The sequence below is a fragment of the Rhineura floridana genome, chromosome 3 (genome assembly GCF_030035675.1).
Source record: "Rhineura floridana isolate rRhiFlo1 chromosome 3, rRhiFlo1.hap2, whole genome shotgun sequence".
Classification (NCBI taxonomy): Eukaryota; Metazoa; Chordata; class Lepidosauria; order Squamata; family Rhineuridae; genus Rhineura; species Rhineura floridana.
The window spans coordinates 2,513,065-2,528,615 of NC_084482.1; the positions used below are offsets into that span (position 1 = coordinate 2,513,065).

At 46.8% G+C, this 15,551-nt stretch overlaps 1 protein-coding gene across 1 annotated transcript in view; it reads right to left on the bottom strand.

Annotated features, from left to right (window-relative positions):
* Positions 1 to 426: 426 nt before the first annotated feature.
* Positions 427 to 15,551, bottom strand: part of LOC133379152 (uncharacterized) — a 46,467-nt gene continuing 31,342 nt past the window's right edge. The window contains exons 2-4 of the transcript XR_009761125.1: positions 3,972 to 4,044; positions 3,265 to 3,438; positions 427 to 554 (exon numbers count right to left, since the gene is read on the bottom strand). The gene's annotated coding sequence lies outside the window, so the exon portion shown is untranslated. The remainder of the gene's footprint in view (positions 555 to 3,264; positions 3,439 to 3,971; positions 4,045 to 15,551) is intronic.

The following is a 15,551-nucleotide window of genomic DNA, read 5'->3' on the forward strand; positions in this document are numbered from 1 at the left end:
TATCTGAGTGTTGTTGGGAGGGAGAGAATCGACCCCAAGTGGCGGAACTTAGCCACTGTGAACATGGCTGATCCAAACACTGTTCACAGGTGGGCTAAGCCCTGCCCTTTGCAGTCTGAAGAAGGTCTTTCGCCTTTGACTCAATGTTCCTCGCTTATTGTGCCCACCCACCCCTACCTCAAACACAGGCACTCCTCACGTACAGCAGTCGTGTACATGGCCAGTTGCCACACAGCACCAGATGGGATCCCGAAACACTCCACACAGCTGCCTCCATCCAGGCGTGGTTGCTCACCCACAGTTGGAAATCCCTGGCAATGTGATTCTGAGCATCAAGATAAAATCACATCACCAGGAACCCCAGCTGGCAGCGGCAGCAACAGCAGGGAAAGGGAGAGATCCAGGGGAACCCTTTGGGCAGCCAGAGAGAAGACCACAGAGAGAGCAACGTGTAACATGGGGAGGGGCTCCCCTTTTACCAGCGGGTCATGAGGTGAGCACGTTTTGCTTCTCGCACTCCCCATCCCCAAGTCCTGTATTCGGCTGCAAGCCATCTGTAGGAAAAGGGGAGATGGAAGCAGTGAGACACACAAGTATAACCCCCAACATTTTCTGTCATAAAATGGAGAAACTGCAGCCTCTTCCTCCCTTGGGCATGATGGAGCCAGTTAGTTCATGCAGGGCCATCCAAGCTGACTCAGGCTCTTTTCCACGCCCCGTGCAGCTCCCTGGCAAGGCTACCTTTATGGCACATGTGACATTTGATGGGTTGGAAAAGGTTCAGAAGTGGGCAACCAGAATGATCAAGGGGATGGAGCGACTCCCTTACGAGGAAAGGTTGCAGCATTTGGGGCTTTTTAGTTTAGAGAAAAGGCGGGTCAGAGGAGACATGATAGAAGTGTATAAAATTATGCATGGCATTGAGAAAGTGGATAGAGAAAAGTTCTTCTCCCTCTCTCATAATACTAGAACTCGTGGACATTCAAAGAAGCTGAATGTTGGAAGATTCAGGACAGACAAAAGGAAGTACTTCTTTACTCAGCGCATAGTTAAACTATGGAATTTGCTCCCACAAGATGCAGTAATGGCCACCAGCTTGGACAGCTTTAAAAGAAGATTAGACAAATTCATGGAGGACAGGGCTATCAATGGCTACTAGCCATGATGGCTGTGCCGTGCCACCCTAGTCAGAGGCAGCATGCTTCTGAAAACCAGTTGCCGGAAGCCTCAGGAGGGGAGAGTGTTCTTGCACTCGGGTCCTGCTTACGGGCTTCCCCCAGGCACCTGGTTGGCCACTGTGAGAACAGGATGGTGGACTAGATGGGCCACTGGCCTGATCCAGCAGGCTCTTCTTATGTTCTTATGTGCACTTAAAAATGCATATATGGTGTAAAGGGGCTGTCAGGACCAAACACATGGCTGCATTTCACATGGCTCCTGTTTAAAAGCAAAAATACCTGCTCACGGGTGGGTGGGGATTAGGATGGAGACTGTGGTGGGCACGGGGGGGGTATTTAACTCTTTCTCCCCTGCCACACTCCTGGCACAAAAATGCCCCCCCTCCAAGCTTCCTTGGGAGAGAAGCTCCTGTGGGTGCCAAATAAAAGCTGTGGGGGAGCAGTTTTAGTGAGGGCCACACAGGAAAGGATATACCCCCACATGCACCATCCACATGGTCCTGATGCGCCCCCACCATGGCACTTGCGGCCATAACACATCTAAAGTAACATCTACTTTGGTCCTCTGTCTCAGGGAGCAGGACTAAATGCCTGCATTTATCGAAAATGACCTGGAATGCACCTCAAATGCACAAAATAGCACCTCTCCCTGGAAGTCATATTAACCTGTGGGGGCTGGGAGAAAAAGGGGGTGGGCGCAATGTGGATAAGCATTGCCTGACCTTCCTTAAGGTGGCTGAGAAAGGGCTGCCGGAGCAGTCTCAGCTTGTTGGAAGGAGCCTGTGATTGCTCATTGCGCCATGGGGCAGGGGGAGGACTGCGTTTCCCTGTGCCCCAGAGCCATGTGAACCACAAATTGGCCAGAAGGGAAAAGAGCCCGGTGCAAACGAGCAGGAAGGGGCGGCTTCTTCCCCAAGGGAGCCATTTCTCAGCAGCCTTAGGAGGTGCTTTTTCTCCCCATCCACCCACCCCCTACTAGAGTTAACCCCCCCTTTGCCAAAGAGCCAACTTTCCCTTTTGCCTTCTCCTCCCAACCAAAACTGGAGCCATTGTACCCAAGGATGTTAGGACTGGTCCTCACATGCACGTTCATCGTGTGTTGACTGCAGCAGGACTCTTGACTTGCATGTATGAATGAAATAGCACAGATGATAATGACCACAGGCCGACTTTTTCCTATCCTCAAATCTCAGCTCAGAAGCAATACTTTTCTATGGAGACAGCCCACACATTCAGCAGAGAGAATCACCTGATGAGGTACACAGGCGGTGAGAGATGAAGTATTGTACATGTGCCTATGAACCAGCCATTACAGAAGAGTTGGGACCTTTATTAGGCCACTGCTGCAGGACAGTGGGAGGCAGCAGTTCAGCTATAAAAGGACTCAGTACTGATTACTGAGACGCAGCCACCTCTAGGGTTGAGGGCTACTTCATGTAACAGGGACCTCTTTTGTAGCATTGAAAACCAAGCCTGAGGTGGGTACATAATGTATTAACTTGTTAGGCAGCAGGGCTTACCCTTTCTCCAAGCTGAATATCTCCAAGAAGTGCAGAATAGCCCACTTGCTATTACCTTCCACCCTTCTCTTCGCCTAGTCTGCCACAGCATTTTGGGAGCGGTAATAATACTTCTGGATATTCTCCGTGTCTGCCATCTGTCGCACGAGCTATGTCTGAGAATTTCAGGGTATCCTTAACCTTGGGATAACGTTCTTACCCATATATTGGCTGTGTTTTTGTGTGTAAAGAATTCTGCATGGGGCCTCCCTAATTCAAGGGCCATGGAATTGTGGAGAAATCCAACATAGCAATTTAATTTCCAAGGTACACTTTATGGATGGCATAGAACTTGGAAACAGTGGTGCCTTCAGGACAGGCCTGTGGGACAGGTGTCCAGAACACCACTCAGCAGAATGTACACTATTACCAAGAGCTCTCCCCGCCTCACGAGGCCATTTGAAATAAGTGAAATAACAAACGTTACCATCTAAAGAGGGTGTCCTTGCAAGACCATTAAGTCCAGAATCTAAAAAAGACCTAAGTATACTACTGTTTCAGTTGTAAGGATTGGTGATGTAATGTACCTTCAGCTCTGAGCACCCTAGGGTACTTTCTATCTTCTGAGGGTGCTTCCAAATAGGTGTTTATTGTCGGACTGGTGCTGCACATGCATGCACATATTTCACAGCGTCCACGATATCATTGCCATCAAAATGCCAGCCTGTATTCCTTCTGGCTTTAATCCAGATTTATCCTTTCTGTGGAAAGTCCAATAAGTTAAAACTGTTGCCAACAACCCATTTGCAATTACCTGTTTGTAGTATTAAGCCCCCATTTGGAAGCACCCTAAGTATCATTACTGTTGAGTCCTGACAAATTCAGTAGGGCTTACTTCCTAGCAGGCCTGGCCTCGCTGTGCCTGGCAGCTGGCAAGGTCTACTGCTGATGCCTACCCTGGGTCCCCCTTAACCATTTTCCCCACCACTTAACACCAGGTGGCCACCAATTTAATTTCCCACAATGCCCTTAATCATCAGGGGCCTTGTGGGAAAAATAAATAGTGGTCACCAGACGCAGCATGCCAGTGCAATACCAGGGCAAGCCTACTGGGGGGGGTGTAGGAAGAAGAAGAAGTAGAAGAAACCCACTGGGGAGGAGGCTCATTGGGAAGGCCACTATCATGAGTATGGGGAGAGTAGAGAGCCCCCTCAACCCTGGAGCTAGCCTTGCTTCGTCATATTTGTACTAAGGATTGTAGCCAAGGGAGACAACTAAATTAAATGAGACTCACCAGAGGTGATGAGGTCCTGGAGTCTTTGGATCTATGGTGTCTTGAAGGAACCAGTCCCATCCCCAGAACTTCTCTGTAGAAAAAGAAGGAAGGCAAGAGAGTGATCAGCCCTCCTCTGCTACTCTGACATTTGCTTCGGATGTTGCAGGGACTTGACACACCTTCAGGGGGAAGAATTGGGGAGGTGGGCCTGCCTCATGTCACCCACTCCTCCAGCGTCCTGGGACAGCGGGCCAAGGGCAAGCGGTGAGCTCCTGAATCAGTTGAAAGCAGACGTAAAAAACAGAGCATTCAAGAGCACCAAGATTATGTGGCAGCTCCGGAAACTCACTTCCCAACTGGGTGGGGCCCACAGGGTTCAGCACATTTACCAGCTTGAATGTTCCCTCCAGGCTTGCTGCTGCTGCTAATTCATTTTGTACAAATTGTTCCCCTGCAGTCTCAAGCCAGGCCTGGTGCACCTGGGCTAGAAGAAGGCTCCATCACAGACTGGCTTGGCAAAGCTCATGAGCCAGAAGCATAGCGGGGCAGAGGAGGAACTAATCTTTATTTGGGCCCAGGGAGGGGACAGGGTAGCCAGAAATACTGAAGTACCGAGAGAGAGGCAAGTGCTTAGAATAAGGGGGTGCCCCAGGCCAGGGGGCGGAAGGGGACTTGTATTGGGGAGGGTAGGAGAGGGCAGGGTGGGGGGCTTCATTTTTTTCCATTGAGCTGAACTAAACCAGCAGCCATCTGGCCTAAAGAGACAAGGCTGGTAGTTCAGAGAAGGTTGCAAAACCCCAGCTACGCAGACGTTATGCAATATTCTCATTCCAGCCTTTTCCCCCCAAGCACGCACCCCTTCCCAAATAGTGTTCACTCTCAAATGCTGTTACCCCTGTACACGAGGATTAACATGGGGCGCACAGCCCATTGAGAAGTTATTGAGGTACCCTCCCCACTGAAAAGGGCAGGACCTACGCTACAGAACCTCCTGACGGGTTGTACTGTACTCCCCCCCCCCGAATCTGCCTGCCTGCCTGCCACTGCTGCTTAGAAGCAGTCCCTTGAGGGCCAAGGCACCTGTTATACACAAGGATTTTCTTTGTTCTAGATGAACGCAAGCTCCAAGTTCCTTCCTTGCCCTTACAAACATGACAGCTTCTTACGTACTTAGGCCATTTAAGCTCCCTGATATCTCAGAGATGCTTGAAAATCATGATACTACCCCATGCCCTGAAGTATCTTGAGGAAGAGAAGACAAAGAAAAAGGACACCCCCCATTTATTACAATTAACGCCCCATCACCTGAAATTGCTTATACTAATTCACTGGCTAGTCCTCCTGTCGGTTTAAGCCTTTCCCAAAATGGTGTCTTCCTCATCAGTCCCTGTCAATGGTCAGGATCAGGGATGATGGAAGCTGTGGTCCAACAACATCTGGAGGGTACCAGGTTGGGAAGGTTGGTTTACCCTGTTGAAAGAGCACATCTTTTCCCCCAAAGGCTTTACCTATTAGAATACTCTGCTAATTAGGTTTCTATGACAAAACCTGGGAGGTAGCCTTACAGGGAAGTTCAGTGGGTTCACACACACCCCTGCATATGCAGGTACCGAGTAAATCATGACTATTCCAGGCTCACCCAACTGTTTAGGAATCTGATGCAGCTGACTAGCAAGAAGCAGTCCATGTAAACCTGTGTGTACACACATGCATGCATGTACACAGGTGCACCCGCGTAAAATGGCTGCTGTTAAAAGTCACTGGATCTGTTTGCAATGGCAGCGTGTCAGCCAGCTGGCATTCCCAAATTGTGGGAACTGTGACTGATTCAAAGGCACAGACCTCTTTTGCTAAAACAAAACAAAACAGGGTATCCTCTTTGACTTGTGAGGTTAGTTTTGCCATAGGCCATGCATAACATGTAGCAAAGTTTTCCATTTTGAATTGATCCCAGAGCAGGCCTTTAACCCTTCCTGTGACTCATGCTCTCCTGCTGAAATCCCTTTTCCTTCCCTACCCTGCTGCACCCAACAACCATGAAGCTGATGGTTTGAACTTCCAGCCTCCCACATCTGGTCCTGCTGCCTTGGCCTGTAGACCTAGCCACAGCCCTCCCAGCTGAAGGTGCCTCATTCCAGGCAGCCTCAAGGCAAGCTGAGCCTGTTGGATGTTTCTTTCCTGTTTGCATGAAGCCTGCAAATCCTAAAGCCAGCCGTGACTCCTGGAGCTGTCAACAACACTGCATTTGCAAAACAGTCAATGCAAGGGTAGGAAGTAGCCGAGGCAGTGGAAACCAGACTGCCCTGCACTGGAACCCTTAAATACCACAGGGGACAAGCTAGCAACGTTTCATTGTGCAGTGGAGATGTCATATGAAGGAAAATATTATTCTTGCTTTACATACAATGGCCTTTTACTAGGCCTCTGGGATGGTTCTGAAGAGAGGAAGAGCTACCCATAAATGATTCAACTCCTTTCCAAAAGTTTCTGTCTCCTCCCCCCTCCTTCCTCCTCTGCTACCCCATTGCAGGGCGTATCTCTTCCAATAGTGTAAAGTGTGGGACAGATTGGAAAATTATCACACTATACTAAAGTGGAACCATTTTTCTCAAAGCACTTTTCAAAGAAGCTGAATGAATTTGTGCTTGTTCTCACATGGAAAGCTTATTCATAATCATTTCACAAATGAAAAAAATAACATTCTTCTGTACATGAAAAAACGCTCCTCTCATATCCAGGATTACTGCCTGACACTCTCTCTCTGTCCTCCCTCTCCATCTAAAGGCTTTTCTCTGCATGCTGTACACTGAATTCATTTTGCCCACCCTCCTGCCCTGATTTCAGCAGCAAAGAAAATATTTGTCCTTTTTTTGTGAAAGATATACTATTGCAACAAAACCATCTTATTGGGTAAATTGCGTGTGCTTTAATGGCCATTGTGCTTGTATTGCTGTCTTTGTGTTTTTAATATAGTCTGCTCTGAGAACTTTTGGGGAACAGATAACAAATTCTTTACCGAATGAAGAAATACGTGAACATGATCTTTACCAGCTACAGCATCTAAGGGCCAAAGGAGACAAGACCGAGTTCACTCAACTAGCAATTGAATAAATGGCTTTTAAACAGGCCTCCCATCTGGATCAGGACCTCAGCAGAGGCAATATGCTAAAGCCCCCCGCCTTCACCCACCAGGGTCCCAGTCTGGTTCGGTTGCCTGATTTTAAAAAGCCATTCATGCAGTTGCCAATAGTCTGAATGGATTCTCATCTGGTATGGCTCTCAGATGGTACCAAAAAATCAGGTATGCTTCTGGCAAATAGGGACCACTGGAGTGTGGTGTAAGTTTATGTGTCTCACACCACAGTGGTTTGTTTGTCTACGAAGTGATAAATTGTTTCTGTGCTGTACCACATCAGTCTGCAAGTGAAGGTTCACATGATGGAATGCCTGCACATAAAACCCTGCACATAGAAAGCTAGCATGTCAGGGAGAAGGCTAGATTAGAATCCTGCTCCCTGACATCGTTTTCAGTCTGGAGAGAGAAAGAGAGAGAAGGTGCATCAACTCTTAAGAACGCCCACTTGTACAACGAAGATTCAGGCTGGGCACACCAAGGTCAAAGCAGGTGTAGGCTCTGGTTTTTATCAGAATGGCAGTGGTGCTGCTGGGGAAGGGAGGGTTGAACCCCTATCATTTGCCCAATTGAGATTGCCTCCTTAACCCTGCTGGGGGGAATGGCAAGATGGAACAGTTTGCTTTTTAAAAAACTAAGAAATCACAGACATCCCTTGCCACATCTGTTTTGGGCCTCAGTCAGCTGGTTTGTAAGGGTGCTTCTGCAGGCAGTGTCTAGAGAAAGATCCACACCATCCTGGCTGCGCTGGCCTGTCTGAGGGGCAGCTGGAGAGTTACAGAGGGAGGCATGCAGAGGTGGAGGTGCACAGCTGGGAAAGAGAGAACAGGGAGGCTCTTGGTGGCAGATAGGAAAAGGTGGATGGCAGCAGTGGCACAACAGAGGCAGCAGCAAGGGCAAAGGAGGCTGGTTGTATTTTAGGAGACAGCACAGAAGCGGTATTCAGTCCTAGAGGATTTCCTTTTAAAAGATAAAAGTGTAATAGAGCCATTTGCCTCCTTCCCCCACCCGGCCACCATCCAACTTCCAAAGGCACATTGCTATCCTGCTTCAGAGCAAAACATGACAAAGGTTGCAAAGCACTTTGCAAATTAAATATGCTAAGGGAATGTGGACAGCAAGCAGGAGGGAAGGAAAGTTCTGTCAGTTTCAATCCTCTCAGCTTCTAATTTTTCCATTCTTAAATTCAGTTCTCCACATTCTGTAGAAATTTGCGGGTTTTTTTTAAAATCCTCATGAAAATTCTTCAGCATTTTAGTGAGAATTTTGCCTAATCAATACATTTTTGTGCGCAGTTTTGACTAATGTACACATTTTTGCAAACAATTTATCCTCTTAATATGCATGTTTATATGTTATTCTCACCAATATATTTATTTTGTGCACGCTTGCCCCTAATATATGTGTTTTTGTAAACACTGCTTGGTTGGAGAAGTGCACTGAAAAATTTGGGTAAGTGTGACTTTGGAAGGATGGCTGTGTGTTGGTTCTCATACTGTTTCAGAAAGTCAGAATTTGATCAATTCAGCTTTAAATGTAAACTGAATCAAATTTCTCCCCGATCTCTACTAGGCAGTGATGGGGAAAGGTTTCTTGTCACATTTTGCATTTCATTTGCCCCCAGAGCACGAAGGCCATGCCTCAGAGATATGTGGGGAGGTACACTCTCAAACCTGTCTTCATGGCAACATTGCTACTCAGTAGCACCTGATAAAATGGAAGCAGCAGCATCACCTGGAGATATGAAGTGGTGGGGAGAAAGCTATACCTGTTTAATTTCTGTCTGTAGCTGTTAAAGGTACAAAACCTTTTTGGCTACAAACGGTGACTGTTCCCCCTCTCCCACTTCAAATGACTATTCTTGGATAAAGAAAACATTTTGGCTATGTGCTTCTTAGCTCAGTTGTTTCCTTTAAGAGGTTAAAAGCATTCTGTATATGCTCAGAAGCACTCTGCTGGGAGTTCAAGCAGTTTTAAAAAACACAAGGTAACAACCATATTTGGTGCCAACACATCTCCCTATAGATACAGAGAGATTGTGTACCACACCAACAGCTACAATATAATTTAAAACAGAGATCATTAGGCTTTCATCCTAATCCGAGTTTACTGTAACCTTGGAGGGTTCGGCTCTCCTGGTCAGAAAAGGTGGAAAGAGTGCAATCAAAAGGCTCAGAGCAAGACGTGAAATGAGAGGGACCCAACTTTTATTGCTAGTAATGGCATAAACACCTCACTACTTTAAAACCCCACACTTCCCAGTGCATTCTCCTGTCACTTTCCATCCCACAAAACATCTGATTATTTATTTATTTGGAAGCAAGTTTTTGTGTGTAAGGGCACCAAAACCACTTTAATTGTGCAACCTAAATTTGCCAGTATGTGACTGAATTCCACCTACAAATCTGTGAGAGTCTGGAAGGAGCCCAGAAACACTCCAAACTGCAACATTTTGTTACAGGTAAGTTCCCTCTATGACCACATTCACACTAAACATTTAAAGCAGTATCATAACACTTTAAATAGTCCTGGTTTCCCCCCAAAATTCCTGGGAACTGTAATTTGGGAAGGGTGCTGAGAGTTGTTAGGAGACCCCTATTCCCCTCATAGAGCTACAATTCCCAGATTTCTCTGGGAATAATAATAATAGTGGAATAAATGCCGAGAGGAAAGACACAAGTAGAGGGAGAGTACTATCTTCTGCCTACTTACCCCGTTTGCTGTAAAAATCAGACTTTAACTGTGATTGGGGCAGACCATATGAAAGGGGAACATGGGGTGTGTCACTGTGTATAGGCAATGCAAACACCCTTAAGAGAAGCTCAAAGCAGCTTGCAAAACTGCCCATGAGCATTTGTAGCAAATGTGGATAAGCGCAGGCTTTGCTTTCTGAAATGAGAGGTGCCAGGGCAATCTTGCACCGTGTTCTGACTGCAAAGTGGCATTCGGTCCTTGGCAATCTCTTCAAGGAACAATGACTTGGAATTTGCAAACTTAAAGTGTGTCCCTTGTTACAGGATAGGGGGTCACCAACTGGAGGCCTAGGCCCCCGGTAGATGCTGCTTGGGTCCCCAAGGCAAAAGAGATTTGCAGAAAATGGCATCTGTAGCAAAACGCGCACACACAAAACCTTGCTGGCAGGTCACTGGGGTGTGTGTGTCAGTCATCAAGGTACTGATCCATTGCCCTTAAACCCACAGACTGGCACTCTATGGAAATAGTTGCTGACCAGAGCTCTAGGGGTGACCAAATGCAGCAGCGTGCAAGGCTCCTGTGTTTTTAAGAGAGAGGGAATTTTGGCAATTGCAGTTTATCTCAGCTTTGCAGCACCATGACATGACAAGCACGTGCGAGTTTGCCTAAATCCCCTCTGCTACACAACTATGGAAAGGTACAGGAGCCCAACCCGTCTCCTTTGCACCTGGTCACTATACCTTACCTGGTGGTGGCCTCTGATATCAGAGCAGAATGGGAGCAAAGGAAGGCAGAACGGAGCTTGCCTTCCCCCACTCCAGCCATATCCCTCCCCCCGCCCCACCCAAGTCTGGTGTGCACATCAGATCAAAGCTGGCAGCTTCTGTGGTGACTTTGCTTCCGCTTTCTCCCTTCCTTGAAGGTTACTGAAGAGGGCTCACAAGGGCTGAGGGTTGAGTCATTGTGGATAAATAGGGAAACCACGTCCGTCCATCCAGGAAAGAGAGATGGTGTGTTTGTGTGAGCAAACGGTTCTTGCTCCCTCTTGCCTGAGGGTTGCAGATCCAGCTCTTCTCCCCAGCCTCTTAAGTCCGCTCCTCCCTACAGGATCCTGGGCCCCTGCCGCAAGCTCCCCTCCCTCAAGTCCTGTTAAGTCTTTGCCTAAGGAGCGGGTCTCTAGAGCAGCCCTGGGGTTATACTGTATGAGATCTATGTGGGGCACTGTTTGATAAGAGGCAGAAAGATTGTACTGTGGCCCCTTCCAGACTGTCACTATTTTGCAGCTGGGCTCCAGTCAACTACAAGCAAATTAACGTGGATCTGACACTCTTGCTCTTCAAACCCGCTTACAAAAACAACAGCCATGGGATTTTTATGGTAAGAACAGTGATGGGAAAGTGGACTGGAATGTGTGAAATAATGACGATGTCCTGTGACATCATACAAGCTCCAAATCAGAATGAATGCTCAATAAACTGCAGTGTTGTGTAACCTCCACATAAATGTTGTGCACAGAAATAAAAAGAAATGCTTAATAAACCACAATGTCATATAAGCTCTGCACAGTTTTTGTGGAAACAAATCAGGGTGAATGATCAATAAACAGGTTGTCTGGAAGAGCCCTCCAAGATCAGACAGTAACTGCAGATCTTGCAGGGAATGTTGAATGCCTGCTGCCATCATGGAACTATGGAACAGCTTACCTGAGGAGACACGCCTGGAGCCTACGGTACTTTCTTTTAGGCGCCAGGTTAAGACCTGGTTATACTCCCAGGCATTTTAACGTTCATGTTTTATATTCAATGTTTTTTACTCTACCTTGTTGTGACCTTGTATGTTTTATTGTAACTTTGTATTTTAACTCTGCTGTTCACCGCCCAGAGAGCTATTCGCTATGGACGGTCTATAAATAAATAAATAAATAAATAAATAAATGTACCCCAATGACATTTCCCTTGCAAAGGCTGGCTCTGTGGGTGGATTTTATGTCCAGGTTCTGATAGATTGAGATATCTATACTCTGGAAGAAGGCATTGCCATCTGTTTCTGCAAGTTGTTTTTGTGTTGGTATGTGTTTGAAAACCTGCAAAAACTGTTTAGCTAGAGAACGATAGAAAATAAATAATTGTGCATACCTTGGAAAAAGCTGCCTCTTGCATACCACCTTCACATCTCTTTTAATAAAAATTGTCTTACTAGCTCAAGATTAGCTAGTAAACCTTCACCTTTCCCTGTAGCATCTAGCTTGGCTCATTTGCTTAAGTTGCACCTTCCTGCAGTGCACGTACCCCCTGCATGCACCAAACTGTGATCTGCAACTGGGCAAAAAGATCTCAGAGTTTGGGAGGTTTGTGCCACTATTTTTCCCTTTCAGGACTGGGAGCCAAACCCCATCCATTTGGCTTCCACTTTTACGATGAATGCAATGGCTTCTTTCCACTTCCCAGACCTGGAGACCCAGAGACATAGGGCTTGGCATCCCTTCCATATAACCCTTCCCAGCTCTGATCAGACAGCCATCTCTGTTATTCTGGTTTTGCTCACAAAAACATAAGCAGAGGCCTGCTGAATCAGACCAAAGGCCAATCTGGTCTAGCAACTTGCTTCCCACAGTGGCCAGGCAGGTGCCTATGGAAAGCCCACAAACAGGGCATGAGGGCAGTAGATTCACAAAAGGTGGATGCCAGAACTCTTGGGCTCTGCTTCTGTCCCAAGTGGAAACTGTGGATCAGAAACTCTCCAGCATCTGGGGGAAGTGAAAGACAGATGGAGGATAAGGCTGGTTCCTTTTATAATAGCTTCCTGTTTCCCTAAGCACCCTGCTTCAGCCAACTCAGGCTGTTGCCCCAGAGCCAGGACTGGCCCAACCTAAGAGGTGTGCCCTAAGATTTCTCACAATGTGGAGCCACCATAGCTCGGCAGTTCAGCACATGCTTTACATTGAGAAGGACCAAAAGTTGCGGTCGTTGGCATCTCCAGTTACAAGGATCTTGGGCAGCAAGGCTGGGAAAGATCATTCTCTGCTTAAGACCTTGGTCAGGTAAAGCCAAGTGGCACAGACAATACTGGGGCAGCACAGACCCATGTGAGAGCCCAATATAAGATCTGATGATACCAGAAAAAGGCAACTTAATATTGTATGTCAGAGTAGATGCTGGGGTGCAACCCTTGGACTGCATGCAGTGGCACCCCCCCTCTCTCGCTCTCTCTGTGTGCTGCTGCTGCTGCTGCCCCTAAAGCAATTGATTAGGCAGTAGGGCTGGCCATTCCCCAGGCCCTAGCTGCTCTCTGACGGCCACCCCTTGTAAGGTGATAATGGAGCCATCTGTGTAAAAATAACCCTAGGGTTTGTCGGTTTTGTGCTGCATAGTAGGCAGAAAACATTGCACAGATTTTCAGGGTCCTGACAGGTCTTGGCACAGGGACTGGGTGGCACTGTCTAACCTAGCAGGGCATCCAGCTTGGACTCACTTATAGAGCCTCTCCCTTTACTGGCATCTTTTAAAAAAGTGCTGTTGCTTTGGCAGTGGAAGTGGCATTGTGTATTTATCCATGTTTTTGTACACACATGTTTCTGATCACATGCAGATGCATTTTCAGGCCAATCTGTTTCCTCTGTGTGCCCCTAATTTTCTTTGGATCCAGTAAGTGGATTGCTAAATCTCTGCTCAGCTGACTAATTGTGTGGAGGATAAACACATGGGGGAGGAGGGCAGGATTATTCTTCTGGCCCCATCCCCAAAGTACATCTGACCTTCTGCACAGGCCTACATGTGCACAAGCTGTATTCTGCATTTTGCAGGGTACAAATAGCGCTGACAGAACCTATTCACACACAGACAGGAAGCATAGAGGCTCTGTGCAGAAGTTCAGATGAATATGCAAATGTCAGGGTCAGCAGGTGCAATATTTAACCTCCTTTCCACACATTGATTAAACATCTATGCAGATTTGGCTGGCTGAACAGAATTTAGTAATTCCATCCTCTCTGCAAGTACAAATCTTTCCACTAGGTGGGGCTCTCACAGCCTGAGGAAGGAGAAGCCTTCAGGGATGGGAGGGACAGGAGATGATGACTTAGCAACTGCAACTGTTGTGTGCTGTTGCCATGACAAAGCAACAAGAGCAAGTGAGTGCTGTTCTCCTTGTGCCAATCCCTGCCCAGCCATTAGGAGTTGCAGGTGACTTGCATGGGGGGAAATTGCTTGTACAAATATTGATGTACAGCCAGCTTGAGATGCTGCTGCTCTCAGTTACCGTGGTGTAAATTCAGGGCACTTCTGTCAGATTACCATTCAGTGCCTGACCAGCATGCAGTAGTTGACTGCAAGTGGGGACGAGACCCCTGAAGCAGCATGACATCTGAAAGGTGTCCCCACATATGGACTCCCATCAGCCTAAGCCAGAATAGCCAATGAACAGGGATGATAGGGGTTGTAGTCTGCCAGATGCTGACATGTAGATTTTTAGTTTAAAAAGTTTAAACATTATAGATGCCCACATATATCCTCCATGGAAGAAAGGCAGGACCAAGGTGAGAAGCAAGCTTGTCATGAAGCAAGTAAGAGGTGCCATTAAGGCTGGCAATGTCTCTGGGAGGCAGACAGATCTGATCACTAGTGGACGTTCTCTGTTTACAAGCCACATGTATGGAAGCTGCACGCAGGAGCACAGTATGTCCCAGGCTAATTAGTATTAACATGGGTGAGGTGGGAACATGTGCGCCATGTTGATTTTTCACCTCAGGGACCAAATTCTCTTGGGCCTGCCTTGGCATCTCCTCAGAGTCCTGTAGGAATACTACTGCCCATCAAAGTCCAATCCTTTAGCCTGAGTTGCTGCCTAGGCAGTCACAGGCTGCTCGGTGTCGGTGAAGACAACTGGAAAGGGCAGTGGACTGGGGCGACTGGAGTGTGGCCATGCATGCCACGGCCTGAATGAAGGAATGGACCCCGTTTTCCATGGTCACTTTAGTGCTGTTGATGGGTGCTAAATCCCCATCACCTGCCTAGTTTATCAGAGCTCAGAGTATCAGCTGCAAATACATTCTCCCTGAGGCCCATGCAAAGAATTCCAGTGTTTGAATCTTTTGCATTTGGGTCCCTCGAGGCCTACTCTGGTTTTTATACTATATGTATATGGATATTGTTAATGTATTTTGCTTTGTAAATTAATTTGATATCTTTTTTATTGTACTTTGTGTATTCTATTGTAAACCGCTTTGAGATCTTTCAGATAGTAAGTGGTCTATAAATGGAAATATAAAATAAAAAAATAAATAAAATGCCTTCTCTGCCCTTAACAGGGTTCCCAGGTAGCCCTCATTCTAAGAAACATCACTTTTTTTTAAAAAAAGCGATGTGGTATGTGTGTCCTTATGTCACAACTTCACAGTGCCAGAGGACGTATTAGAAATACATCACTTCCTATACCTCATACTTCTGTACACAATGGATGCCCCTACATTCATAGCACTAGAATGACTCCCTTTTTTTTTTTTTAGTTTTACATACATTAATCCTTAATCCTAACCCTGGCAGCCTTCTTGAAAACAAATTAGGCCAAAACATTCCACACTTGTTACTTGTAATTATTATTTTCTTATTCCTGGAACTCAGGGTCACCCAATGTAGGCAATTGACAGTAGGTTCAGGACAGACAAAAGGAAGGACTTTTTCCCCACACAGTGGGTAACTGACAAGATACAGTTGTGATGGCCATTAGCTTAGATGGCTTTAGGGAAAGGTTTTGAACAAATTTATTGAGGATAC